Here is a 14,694-nt window from a genome sequence, read left to right on the forward strand (position 1 = left end):
TGGGGGTCAGGAAAGGAAAGTGAAGTTACAGCAGAATAAAGTGTGGAGAATCCGAATGGGTAGAGGCCTTTAAAGAAAGAGTATCTTACAGGTCTCTGTATTTTAATTTATTTCTTACAGAAGGCATGGAGGAGGGCCAGGATAGAAGTAGGAGGCAAGTGGAATAGAACTAGGATAGAAGGAGTAGACCCTTGTGTTTTCTTGTCCTTTGTGTGGTCTGAATCCATGGAAGAACAAAATTTCTGGATGCTAAAGATGAGAAAAATTATTTACTTTCATATAATGGACCACTTACTTAGTGAGACTTTTTTAAGCAAGACCAGTGTTATTCTTGCTTTTAAACAATAGCAACAAGAGCTTTTAAACAAGAGCCAATTGCTGACTTATTGTCAGCTGTTCCAGTCAATCTGATCCCTTAGGGCAGTGGTTCTCAACCTTCTGGCCCTTTAAATACAGTTCCTCATGTTGTGACCCAACCATACAATTATTTTCGTTGCTACTTCATAACTGTAATGTTGCTACTGTTATGAATCGTAATGTAAATATCTGATATGCAGGATGGTCTTAGGCGACCCCTGTGAAAGGGTCGTTCGACCTCCAAAGGGGTCGCGACCCACAGGTTGAGAACCGCTGCCTTAGGGCCTTTTCTGTCCAAAAGCACCAAGCATTCTCCTAACATTTTCTGTTTCTAGGAAGTTCAATATTTCGATCTTTCATTATCTAGAACTTAAATAATAGACTTAGATATGTACACAACCCAAAAAAAGCCTGGGCTCCTCCCAACACCTCCATCAGGGTTTCTGATCACCTCTGCATCCCCAGCACTTCATAGATACTTAACAAAAACTTGTGGAAACAGCACTTGATCCACAGCCTCCCTCTCATCTACCCTGTGTGAAGGAATGGTAATGCCTTTGTGGCCTCTTCTGTGTCTGCTTCTGATCTTTCCTCTAACTCACCAAGGTCATTTTGAAGTCCACACTTGTTCTTCAACTATGGCAAACACATTAACCATTCTCAGTGTCACCTTGATATTCTACATGAACTTCAGATCCAGCTTATATTCTGCCTAGTTCATGGAGGCTTAACTTCCCACACAAGTTCAACATGGCCTTTCTCCTCTGATCTTACCATGCACACCACTCATTTGTCACTTATTTGATCTCATTTTATCCTGTAGATGTCCAGACATGTTTGCCAATCATATTATAAATTCATTGCAGAAAGGGACTGAATTTTATATTTCCCTTGCCTCCTACTCAATGCACAAGCTGCAGCAGGAAGTCAGGAACTGTGTGTTGATAGGAATTGATGAGAATGCTTCCTATCTCAGCATTCCTGTAGTTTTTAACTGCTGAATGGGTCCCTGACTGGCTCATAGTAACAGTACTTTACAGAGCCTTAAAAGCAGGGAAAAAAAGTAAAAGACTGTCCTCCTGTTCATCCTAACAGTATGTGGTCTAGTTAAAATGCTGCTTGTGAAAATGTCCTTAGTCGATACATATATAAAAAAATAAAAATAAATAAATAAAATAAAACAGAGCCTAAAAGAAATCCGGTTACAGGTACAAAAAATTAGTAATAAATGCCAGATGTGTGGTTTGTATTTCTCCCAAACCACCTGACCTCTCAGGTCCCAGCACTGCTTTACAGAGCAAGAAGGGCTTCTCACTGGGTATGTCCTGCCCAGAGAATTTACGTGTCTCCAGTCAAAGGCTCTTAAAGGAGATCAGCAGCAGCAGCATTATCAATAACAATAAGAGGAAGTTCCTCATTGTTCCTGGTAGGACCTGGGAGATGGGAAAAGAAAACAAGGCAGACCGGATTCCTGCCCCCTTGGAGGTGAACAGCACAGGCCCCCTCACAGGAGCACTCCTTACAAGGAGACACAGACAGCCAAACCTCAACCCAAACCTAACTCGTGGCTCAAACCTTGGGCACAGAGTTGTGGAGCCAATGGAAAGAGTGCTGATAGAAATCGGGTTCTCATCGAAACTATCCCTACCCAACTGAGGGGCATTGTACAAGTCTCTTAGAAGCCCCAGCCTCATATTCTTAACTTTTAAAATGTAAAACTTTGTACTAGGTCATCACTAAGGTCCCTCCAGGCTCTACACCTTAAACAGAGGTCAGTTCTTTGCCAGATGCCATCCCAGGGCCACCCTTAACAGAGTAATGTAATGATGAGAGTCTCCAAACAAAGTGGAGGTAGATGGACCTGGGTTCAAATTCTGACTCTACCGCTCACTAACTTTGGGAAAGGCATTAACCTCAATGAGCTTCACCCCACTAAAATGTAGAACGCGTCCAGTGATATTTTTATAGGGAGGCTGTGAGGATTAAAATAATAAGTTACCTAGTACATACTTGGCATTCAATAAACATAAGTCTTATTGAGGTTTTTTCCCCCTCTCATGCTTACTACATAAAATAGACTATAAGGATTCCTAAACAGTGAACATACAAAAATCTGTTACACTCAGAGGAGATCTAAAAGACTTTCAGACTCCTGGATGCCAGGGCCCCTTCAATCAGAGGGCCAATAACCCACCAGAATGGCAGCTTGGGGACATAAATACTGGGACAATTCGGCTCTCCTCATATTCCTTCTGAGACACTCAACAGTCACTAAGATGAAGAAATGACTTGCCTTATATCAGTTTTTCGTGTGACATGAACCAAGGATGACCAGCCAAGTTCCTAATGGTTAGAATATCTCCCCATCAGTCTCCGTGATGTTTGAAATTTCAGTTAGAGGCTTGCTTCTTGCTTCTCAAAAAAAAAAAAGTGTCCTTGCCAGATTTTGACTTTTAAATTCCAAATTCTTTAGAGAATAAGAAGTAAGGTGTTAATAATTAAGCATACAGGGGCATTATAGGAACGAGAAGGTAATTGGTGAAACTTGAATGATAAACTTTTATTAAGATCACAGTTCTGACAGTTGCTATACCTGGATGGAGGTGCCTTGTGTAGAAAGCATTGCCCCTGTTGATAGCCGTGGGATGTGGGGTGTGCCAAAGGACCCTACCCACACCATGTCCCCCACTTGCCACCTGACTGGTTCCCCGTGTCCAGGATACATAGCTGTGGGCGCCTGCATCTCCAGCGACTGCAGAAGTGCCTACCTGGCCTTCTGCTTACAGAACTCACATGGCTTTCTGAAGGCCTGTCTGGGCTCTGTGCCACCTCCTGACTCAGCAGATCCAGCATCACCTGCCTGGCCTCTCCAAAGACCGTGAGAGAAGTCCAGGAGGATGGCCAAGGCAGGAGGCTGATGGCCCAGCAGAGAAGGCCAAACGCTCACCAGAGGATTCTGAATGCCACCACTCATTAGAAAAGGCCAGAAGTTCTTCCTCAGAAAGAGCATAGTGTACCACTCTAATAATTTATACATGGGCTCGCTTTCCTTGAATAATTATAGATTATTATCCAGCTAATTACAGTGTGTGGAATTAAAAGATCTGGAATTCATTACCCCAACCTAGGAAATTACTTTGGCACGTGTTTTGAAAAGAAAAATGCTAAAGAAGAAGTCCAGTTCTTGCCAGTGTGCTGTACCGCAGTGTGTCACATTCTTTCCAGCATGAGACAGGCTTGTACTGCGTGTATCCTACAGTTATCCTAACCATGGCTTTCAGCTTCTCATCCCCAAGTGACTTTTCTCTCTCAGTAGGGTTGCCAGATTTAGCAAATAAAACACCAGTGAAGTGTGAATTTTAAACAAACTATAAATCATTTAGTGCAACTATGTCCCAAAGGTTGCATGACACATATTTATATTAAAAATTATTCACCGTTTATGTGAAATTTAACTCAGTGTCCTGAATTTTATCTGACAACCCTATTCCCTAGGGATATTTGAAACAGCAAATAATACCGAGGAGAGAGAGTAAAAGTGTAGGTTCAATGAATAGTATCCAGATGTCGAAAACTGGGGGATCAAACTTCATACAAAAATGTGAATCTTTGACAGAAGAATGTTCAACATTAGGAGGAAAAAGGCGATGGCAATTCTCAAATATGAGACTTTGCTTCCAGATAAAAATGGCAACTTAGTGAGCTATTCCATTCCTATGTGAATCTGATCCTTGTGGAGGTCCCTGTCTGTCTCCAGCTACCAAGAATCTTTGCAATAAACATAAGAGGGAGAGGCAAAGGGAGTATGGACAGCACTCATGACATGGTCTGCCTCCATCTCCACTCCATCAACTGACACATAAGTCTCCTCAGGAGGACACCCTGGTCTCCTTAAATAAGTTAACCATTTCCAACTCCCTCACTATCTTGGTGGAATCAGAAATGCACATGGTGGTGCTGATATAGAAATACTGAGGGGCTCAGGGATAAAGAGGGATAGAAAGGACATTTTCTAGAAATAAAGATAAAAGTGTCAGTTTCTCATTTTTTTACCCCAAACTAACTTAAAACTATAAGAAATAATCACTAACTAACACATTTGAAGAGAAATATATCTAAATACAGGCAAAACTGCATGATACTGTCCATAAGCAGAGCAAACTTTCAAAGAACAACTTCAGTATGAGCTGCATGTAATGCAGGCAGTTCGAAGATCCTTCACTCACCAAATACTCACCAAGTGCCTACTGTTGAACTAGGCACTGTGCCAGGCACTGGGGCTACCGCAGTGAACAAGACAGGCAACGGCCCATTTTTGAGAGGCTTATATTCAAGGGGCAGTTTGGGGAGGATGGATAAGGTGGAGATATAGAAAAATAAACAATAAAGGGACAGATAAAATAAGATTATTTCAGGACATATCAAGTGCTGTGGAGGCAATAAAACAGAATGATATGGCACTAGAGATCTAGGTAAGACTAACTGAAATGTCCAATGGCTTCCCAAGGATATCTGTAAGTTCAAGGTTTGAGGTGGGGGTAACCCAAACTCTCTTGGTCACCTCTACCACAGTTTTATAGAATTCATTCAGCTGAGAAATTGATTCACCTACTGGTCCTGTTTCTTTTCTACCCTGAGTTTCAGCACAGACATAAAATACAGTTCTTTTTCATGATTCATATTCTCTCTCTCTCTCTCTCTCTCTCTCTCTCTCATATTCCCCTCCTTTCTACACACATACATACACAGACAGAGCCTTTGTGTGCAGTAGAGCTTATTGAATATTTGTAAGAGGGACATAAAGGGAGTTGTACTCTAACACAACACAAAAACTTAAAATTGAATATTACACATCCCTGTTCTGAACCACCCCGGGCACTCTATCACATCGCTCCTACCTTTTTTGCTTCCTCATTCCAATATGCTTTTTTCATATCTAACAATAAGCTTTCTAAGCCTGTTGTTACCTCCTACTAAACAAAAAGTGTTTAAGCACCTTATCAAATTTTTCCTTAAATAGCTTCCTTAAGAGAAATCCTGATACCAACTGTTAAGATAATAATTTGTTTCGACTAACTATGTAACTGTCAAATATTTATATTTTTCTCTGTTGTTCTGGGTGTATGAATTGTCAGAATCCTTTGACTTTGTAATAACAGGTAATTTAAATGAAACCAATGCTCTTTTTTTTCTTGAGCAAAAAGAAATGTATATTTTATTTAACTAAAGAGAATCTGAGAATCTTGATACTAAGTATTGCTAATGTATATAATAGCTTAGACTAAATTTATTTCACACTCTCATCAATAATAGATTAGCTACTTTATAGAGAAATACAAGTATAGGTAGTTAAAATCTTAAAGGAATTACAATAAACTAGTATTTTTTTAAAAGACAAATATTTGTTCTCAGCAATATGAAAATAAACACTTACAAGGAACTGACCAATAGATGACAATAGACCTAGCAAAGTTAACATGTTAGACAAAGCTTTATATTGACATGTCTAAAAGTATATAGTATGTGGAAACCCAGAACAAAATCAGGCTCCTTTATGTTCTAGTTCATTATCTCAGTTCTAGGTACTCTCCAAATGGCATTTTTATGATAAGTTGACAATTGCTATACTTCATAAGCTATCACCACTGCTCTGGCAAGCCACTGACAGTCACAGGTGACAAAAGGCATTCTCTATCCACAGCAACTTGCACTAGGTCACCAGGAACAACACTGCAAAGTAAACCGGCACACACTGAATTTTTTAAAATCAGAATCCAGTCTTGCCCTTCAATCTTTGATTGCCACTTCTCTGTTTGTGCTTTACAGAACATATGTTGCCTGCAACATACTCCATAACATGTTGATGCCAGGGTGAACTATGTTTGCATGATTGCTTAGAAAGAGAAAAAGAATACAATGTTTCTTGCACTCTGTTCATGTATGAAAAATTAAAGACAAGCGTCAGTTTTTAAGGTCCTCAGCTAAAATTTCACAAATGAATTGTTAGGTACGTAGGTGCCAAAAAGCATTCTTTTCCTTTGGCTTACCGATGTTCAAATGGTAATATCCACAGGGATTCGATTTCTAGTGTCTAAATCTGCTGATTCCATGGGCACCACATGAAGTTTACTCATGCTCCCATTGCAGGTAAACCAACACTCTTCTTGAGTTCAGCATTCCAGATCTATTTTGTATCCCATAGACTATGTGTCCGGTGCACAACAGGCTCTCAATAAATGTTTGATGAAGTTAATGTAATAGAACCCACATGTGCATCGTGGAGAGTGCAGAACTGACATGACAGTGAATCAACACTCAAGAAAAGCAGCTAGTTTATCAACAATAATTTGCCACTAGCACTTAGAAGTAGATTACTGTTTATGCTGTTTCTTGCTCTTATCATTAAAATATAAAGTACTGAAGCAAGGTCAGGTGGGGCATGTCTCTGTTCTTTAAGATTTCACATTTAAAGATGTGTCACATAGACTGTCTCAGGAGGAAATAGAAAATAACGGTGATCAAGCCAGGATCGCCTAGTTTTAGTCATTACCAGGTCTCATCACTGTCTCAAAATTATTTCTTCTAAACAAAAGCGACCAACATCCTAATGGCCCTGGAATTTTGCTGACCTTATTTAATGATTCTTTCTTGCCTTCATAGCATTAATTTGGCCTTAAAAACAATTTTTTTAAGCTGTGCTCATTCAGGAAATTGTCTTAGTAGCCTATATTGATGCTTGGAAATAGTCACACTAGAACCTTGCTTTGGTCTGAAAGTTTGTGTTCTCCAAAAATTCCTATATTGAAAATCCTAACCCCCAACATGATGGTATTGGGAGATGGGGCCTTTGGAGGTGAGAAGGTCATGACCATGGAGCCTTCATAAATGAAATTACTGCCTTTGTAAAAGAGACCCCAGAGAGAGCCCTCACCCTTCCACCAAGTGGAGAGACAAAAGATGACCATCTATGAACCAGGATGAGGGCCCTCACTAGACATCAAATCCACGGATGCCTAGATCCTGGACTCCTCAGCCTCCAGAACTGTGAGAAATAATATTCTGTTGTTTATAAATCACCTAGTCTATGGTATTTTTTATAACAGCTGAACAGACTATGGCAAAGCTTTCACTCCAACCAAGCCATATATATAGTTCAACCTCTGATCTACTGATTACCATGAATCCACTTGGCTTTATGTCAACCATTCCCACCCCAGATGTGATCACTGCCCTCTCTTTACTCTCCAAATCTTTATGTATACTTTTATCCTAGCAGTATGAGATTACACTACATTGTGGCTATTCATAGTTAGCTTTCTTCGCTGGATTATAAGCTTTCTGGGGGTAAATGCAATATCGTATTCATACCTAACACAATGCTTGAAAAGAAGTTAACTTGCTTAACAAATGCTTACTGATTAAGTCCATCTCTTTCCTAGCAACTTTTGCAGAGATGGGAACTGCAGGATGACATCGGAATTCAAACTTTTTCATCTCTATTTAATGTCCACAAAAGACTACTTCAAGTATTCTATAAATCTGCTCAATTCTTACTTTCAAGGTAAAATTTATGGTACATACTCTATTCAGCACAAGAATTACCCAGTTTGTGGGAATAAAGTAATTGTTTAACTTTTAGAATTTCTCATGGTAAAAGCAATGGTTCAGTTGATAAGGGTTCACTTGGTCTGTTCTTGGTCTATCTGAATCCTAAAATAAACAGTTTTTCTTAATACATTAGAATTGAAGACATGAAAAGCAAAAAGTCTGGCAGGGATCTACCTTTGATCTGCCCATTCATCATCTTTATGGCAAAGCAGGCAGCCGAAAGAGGAGATCTTAATGAATAACTCCATTAGCATTCCCTCCCTTCCAGAATCCAAAATATTTTGGGAGAAAAGGATGATGTAGGCCAGGGCTCCCAGGTAGAGGGAGATAGGAGAGTAGGACACTATGCACTGTTTAAACACACCATTATTTTCCCAAGCCATTTCTTAGCAGAGAAGGGAAATTCTTAAGAATCTGAGAATAAATCACTAGCAAATAGTACTTATTAACCTATCAGTTGGACTTGAAGATAGTTGGAAGATAAATTTCTTTGAAGAGATACCCATATTCAAGGAAAATAGTAGAAGATGAGTGAAAATTCTTCAAATTATAAAGGAACTCTGAAGAATCTAGTCTACTTCCAACATGGTACATCCCTACCTCTTCTTGCGCATTTATATCCTAACCACTCATCCAGTCCTAGTCTAAGTTTCACCTGTTCCATCTGAACCCCACAAAATTCATCTGATGCAACACAAAGATCATTAGTTCTAGATTCAGACCATCCTGGGTTATTATCTCAGCTCTCCCATCCACTTTAAAGTTAGACTTCCTCAATCTGTACACATCAACCAGCATGTATTACACAGCCTGACACAGTACCAAGTGTTCCTTTTATCTAATTTAGTGGATGAACTTGCCGTTCTGAGGATGCTCCTCTAATTCTAATTCTAAATAACATGGGTAAATTTTAAAAGTACATTTTCTTCTTTTAATTTTTAAAAAAACAACTGATTTGAAAGCAAAAATAATAACATTGTTTTATGCAGAATTTAAGTAAGGATGCTCCTCTACCTGCCAAGTTTGTGTCTTTGGACAATGTATCTCTGAGTCTTCGTTTCCTCACCTGTTAATGGGAATAATTACATTAGAAGTTGTTTTGCTTATGTTTAAGTGGGATAGCACATGACAAATGCCTGGAATATAGTAACTGCTCAACAAAAACTTACTAATTTTTGAAAAATGAAAGATTTATAGATTTCTTGATTAGAAAACTATTTTCCTCCTAAGAAGGATCTGTGAAACTTTCTATCTTGGAAACTCTGTTCTTTCTCAGATTCCTAATCCCCTCACAGGTTTAATAGTCAAAATATTCTCTGGCAATTCATTATTTGCCTGTCTCTGAGATTCCCCCCTAGAATAGTATGTAGGAGTAAAATTATTAATACAAACCAACTTTGGTCTGTGCTCAAGCATTTATCAATTTTTCCACAGAAGGATGAAAAAGCATTTAGATTGCTAAGATATTGAACTGCTCTTTTTCTGAGTGGCTTCCCAATAGCTGGTGGAGCCTACGATCTTGCCTTGAGTTAAAGAGTGAGACAACAAATATTAACAATGGCTGCATTACTAGTCTCTGAAGCTCATACACAGCTGAGGCATGTGTGTTTCCTCCAGTTCATTCACCTGCTAGTATCCACATCAGCCTTGTTCCCATTTCAATTATCAAGAGCAATTTTATAAGGACAAAGTGTATGGTTGTCCCCAAAGAAACAAGATTAACTACAAGGCTTCTAATTTTTTGTAACATTTTATTTTAAAAATAGCTTTAGACTTATATATGAGTTGCAAAAATACTAGAGAATTCCAATATACCTTTCACCATGCTTCCTCTAATGTGGTAATCTCACATAACCATAGTACAGTTATCAAAACTAGAAATTAACAGAGGTACAATATTGTTATTAAACAGTAGACTTTATTCAGATTTAGCCAATTTCTCACTAATGCCCTTTATCTATTCTGGGATCAATTCAGAATCCCATGTTATGTTTCATTGTTATGTCTCCTTAGTCTTCTCCAGTCTGGAGCTATTCTTCAGTCTTTCATGACCTTGACACTCTTGAAGAGGACTAGAACTGGTCAGGTGTTTTGTAGCATGTCTCTCCATTTGGGTTTGTCTGCTGCCTTCTCATGATTAGACTGTGTTTATCCACATTTGCAAAGAATACCACAGATGGGCTAGGTCTTTTTCATCCTAAAACAGAGTACATGATGCCTCTGTGAGTTGTTACTGGTGATTTGAACTTTGATCACTTTGTTAAAATGGAGCATGCCCAGATTTCCTACTTTTGTAGAAAATTCACTCATAATTAATAAATATTTTCCATTTGTCCTGAGTAAATACGATGAAAATCTTTTTCCCCACAGATTTTAGTATGCATCGGTGGATTTTGTCTGCAGCAATTATTAATATGGTGTTCTACTGGTGATGTTTTTGTCCCTCATCCTTCCTATATCTATTAATCGAGGTTCCTTTATAAGAAAGAACATCCCTTTATTTTTCACTCAATTATTTATATCAGCATGTACTTACGAATATTTATCTTATTCTTTGAGCTACAGCTCAAGACTATTACTATTTATTTTGCTTCCCAAATTGTTCAGTTGGGACCATTCCTATCTCTTTTAGATCAGCTCTTGTGTTCCTTTTCAAATATCCTCTTTTTTTTCAACACTTACTTTCTGACACCACAAGATACTCAACCACTTCTCCAAAATGGGGGCTACAAATTTTTCCTAATTTACTCAAATTAGTGGGTGAATTAGTTCTTAGACTAATGGTCCTAAAAAGAATGGCAACATTAGAGAAACCTAGTTGTACCTTCCAACTTAATCATAACACTTGGTATCTATTTCTATCAGAATATATCTAAAATTATCAGAACAGTTCATTTATGTTTCTGTCCCTTCACCTAGATTCCTCAAGGTCTGGGACTTACATTTTTTTATTCAAAAGATACTTCTTTGAGAATTTGCTATCCAGTGGATATGTGATGATAAACAAGACAAGCCCAGCCTCAGTTCTCAGCTTCCTGATACAGTGCCTGAAACATAAACATTCAGTATATTCTTTGGGTAAGTGTTAAAAGAACTATCAGTGAAAATTAGTACAATGAGATGACTACTTTGCCCATATTTTGTCAAAAATTAAAATCACTCTAGAGTATGACTCAGGTCTTTATTAACCACACTCAGAAAATAATGTATTCTCATCCATTAAAAACTACTATCTCAATCCCTTCATTCTATTACCATCTCTCAAGGATTTATTATCCATTGAGAGATTTGTTTGCTTAGAAAATAAGTGCTAAATATATGCAGACTATAATTCAAGTAGTGACTCCCTAAAAATAGCATTATTTTATTAACTCTATTTAATGTCTCTTTGAGCTACCCTGACTTTCATTATTCAAGAAAACTAGACAATCTCTTGAGGAAGAGCAATAATGTGCTGCTATATCTGTTCATGTCCTTGTATAATTTCTATAGTGTTCATACACTCCAAATAGGATAGAACCAAAATTAAAAATAATGGTGAAGATTAACTTCCCTTCAAGAGTACAACAAAACCTGTCTACTGCAGAAGAAAAAAATTGCAGAAGTTACACAAAAATGTGTGAGTATAAAGAAAATGTTAACAAATGGTTCAAAACACTATAAAAATTATTAATCCTTTATAAATGTAGTAACAGTTGCTTTTGTACATGATGGAATAACTAGTATTAGACTTATTTTTCTGCCGTAAACAACTGTAAAACTGGACAAAAGGTATCTGAGACTACTGTTGTCATGCATTAGCAAATGAGAAGCACAGGACCACAGTCCTGCTGAGGTGACTGGATTTTGTGAAACAGGTACTAAAATTTAAAATTTTGCAAAGTAAGGGCCTCAGAACATTCTATAGAGGTTTCCCTCAAGTCCTTGGCTAAACACTAGACTGTCTGCATGCAGAATGAAATTCCATAACACTTAACAGACAGCGGCTCCTGGAGAGTGAAACTGAATGGAGATACCAACAATTTTAAAATGCCTGGATACACTAGCTGAGCCAAAATAGTGAAACTTGAGTATCTCATACGGTCAAATGGGACCCAAGAAAGGCCATTCCTTGGGAATAAAGACCACACTGAACAAGGATATGCCCTAGGAAGAAGGATAAAATAAACCCACCCTGACAAAATCTAAAACCAAGCCTAACAGAATCAAGAAGTTCTTCTAATAATTTAATTGTCTGACAGAACAAAATTCAATATTATTTAAAAGAAGATAACATAATCCAGCCTCCTTTCAATATATTGTTCACAATGTGCAGCATATAATTAAGAATATTATATATGTAAAGTGACCCAGAACCAAGAGTAGTAGAAGTCAAAAGAAAATGACCCAAAGATAACAAAGATACTGGAATTAACAGACAAGAAGTATGGAATAGCTATTAAAAATATGTGCAAAAATTTAAAGAAAAAGGCAAATGAGTTAACAGATAGGGAAGCTTCATAACAAAAAAGTAGGAACTATTTTTAAAAAGAACCAAATGGAAATTATAAAATTGAAAATTATAATATTTGAAATAAAAAATATACCAATTAGCTTAAATCAGATTGGATTATACAGAATAAAGGATAAATGAACTTGAAGACAAAACAATAGAAATATCCACACTGAGCGAGGAGAAAATATATGCTTTCCATTACCAGATTGTCAATTATATTTGAAAAAATATCTAGTGGTCTAGCATACAAGTAATTGGAGTCTCTGAAAGAGAAGAGAAATATAGTAGAGTAGAAAAGTTATTTGAAGAAATAATGATTGAAAATCTCTGATAAAATAAGTTAACCAACACATTCAAAAAGTCTGGCAAACTTTAAGCAAGATAAATATGAAGAAAAGTCACACCACATTACATAATAGCCAAGCTGCTGAAAACTATAAATAAAGAGAACAATGATAATAATGGCAGCTTTCATCAAAAACAGTGAAAGGCAGAGAAAATGAAATTACTCCTTCATAGTGTTAAAAATAATGCTAATTAAGAATTTCATATCAGGAAAAATAACCCTTTCAAAATCAGGGTTAATAAAGACATTTGCAGATAAACAAAAGCTGAAAGAATCTGTTGCCAGTATATCTACACTACAAGAAATCCTGAAGTAAAGTTTTCAAACTAAAGAGAAATAATTCAAATGAATCTACAGACTAGTGCCAGAAATGGCAAATACATGGGTAAATTTTAAAAGTACATTTTCTTCTTTTAATTTTTTAAAAAACAACTGATTTGAAAGCAAAAATAATAACATTGTTTTATGCAGAATTTAAGACATATAAAGAAATAAAATCTATGACTACAGAAGATAGTGATAGCTAACCCCAAAAATGTAAAATAAACATTATTTTCAGGCACACATAGAATGTTCACCAAGATAAACTATATTACATACCATGAAGTGCGTTGGCAAATTTCAAAAGATTGAAATCTTATAGAATATGTTCTCTTCTAGAGTGCAATATTATACAGTATATTCACAACAGAAATAAGTTAGAAATTAATACCAAAAACTATCAAATATTTAGAAATTAAGCAACATACTTCTATATAACCCTTGTGTCAAAGAAATTACAAGCAAAATTTTAAAATATTGTGGACAGAATGAATGTGAAAATACAATATAACAAAATTAATGGGATGCACCTAAAATAATGTTTATCAGGGGGAGTATGTATATTGAAATTCTTGTATTAGTAAAGAAGAGAACTTTAAAATTGATGACTTAAAATTCAACATAAAGTAAGTAAATATAATAATAAAGATAAGAGTAGAAATCTATGAAATACAAAATAGGAAAACTATAGAGAAAAACAACAAAGCCAAATATTTCTTCTTAAAAGTTAAGAATAATGCAAAAGTCCAGCAAGACTGATAAAGAAAAGAAAAAGAGAAAACATAAGTTATCAATTTGGGAATGAAAGAGAGGATCCAGCTGAAGATGCTATTGATCTGGGCCACAACTATGGCTCCTGGGCCCAATCAGGCACCACCTGTTTCTGTATAGCTTACATTTTTTTTCTTTTTTTCTCTTTTTTTTTTCTTTTCTTTTTTTTTTCCTCTCAATGTCTCCCCATTCATAATACAGACCAGGCAAAGAGGCTGAGCTGAGGTGTATATGGGGTAAGTTTACTCTGCCTCCTATTTCTGTACAGTCAGTGTAAGAACACGGCCTGTGGTAAGCACCAGGAGGCCCGAAAGGTCTTTACATTTTTAAATGGTTGAGAATAAAATCAAAAGAAGAACATAAAATTATATGAAATTTAAATTTTAGTGTCCACAAATAGCTTTATTGAGCCATGCTCATTCATTGATACATTATCTATGGCTGCTTTCACATACAACAGCAGATCTGAGTTCTTATAAAAGACTAGAGGCCCAGTGCACAAAATTCATTCACGGGGGAGGGGGTCCTTCAGCCCAACCTGCACCCTCTCATAGTCTGGGACCCCTCGGGGGATGTCCAACATGTATTATTATGTATTACCCTGAAAAAATGTACAAATTTACATTTACAGTTTCAATCTTATCAATTATTACCTAGTAGTTCACCTAGCCACTTGATGCCTACCTACCTCTAGGTATTTTCATCAAGGGTCCTCTTTAGACTGCCTTATCTATAATAATAAAAGCACAATATGCTAATTAGACCAGATGTCCTTCTGGACATCCTTCTAGATGAC

The 14,694-nt window shown here is 36.9% G+C and overlaps 1 non-coding gene across 1 annotated transcript; it reads right to left on the bottom strand.

Moving 5' to 3' along the window:
• Nucleotides 1-14,074: 14,074 nt before the first annotated feature.
• Nucleotides 14,075-14,206, bottom strand: LOC139019140 (small nucleolar RNA SNORA51). Its single transcript, XR_011473035.1, has one exon. It is a non-coding gene; the product is annotated as a small nucleolar RNA SNORA51 (small nucleolar RNA).
• Between the last annotated feature and the right edge of the window lie 488 nt (nucleotides 14,207-14,694).

The sequence above is a fragment of the Myotis yumanensis genome, unplaced genomic scaffold (assembly GCF_028538775.1).
Source record: "Myotis yumanensis isolate MYYU_CA2020_CCGP unplaced genomic scaffold, mMyoYum1.0.hap1 SCAF_10, whole genome shotgun sequence".
Classification (NCBI taxonomy): domain Eukaryota; kingdom Metazoa; phylum Chordata; class Mammalia; order Chiroptera; family Vespertilionidae; genus Myotis; species Myotis yumanensis.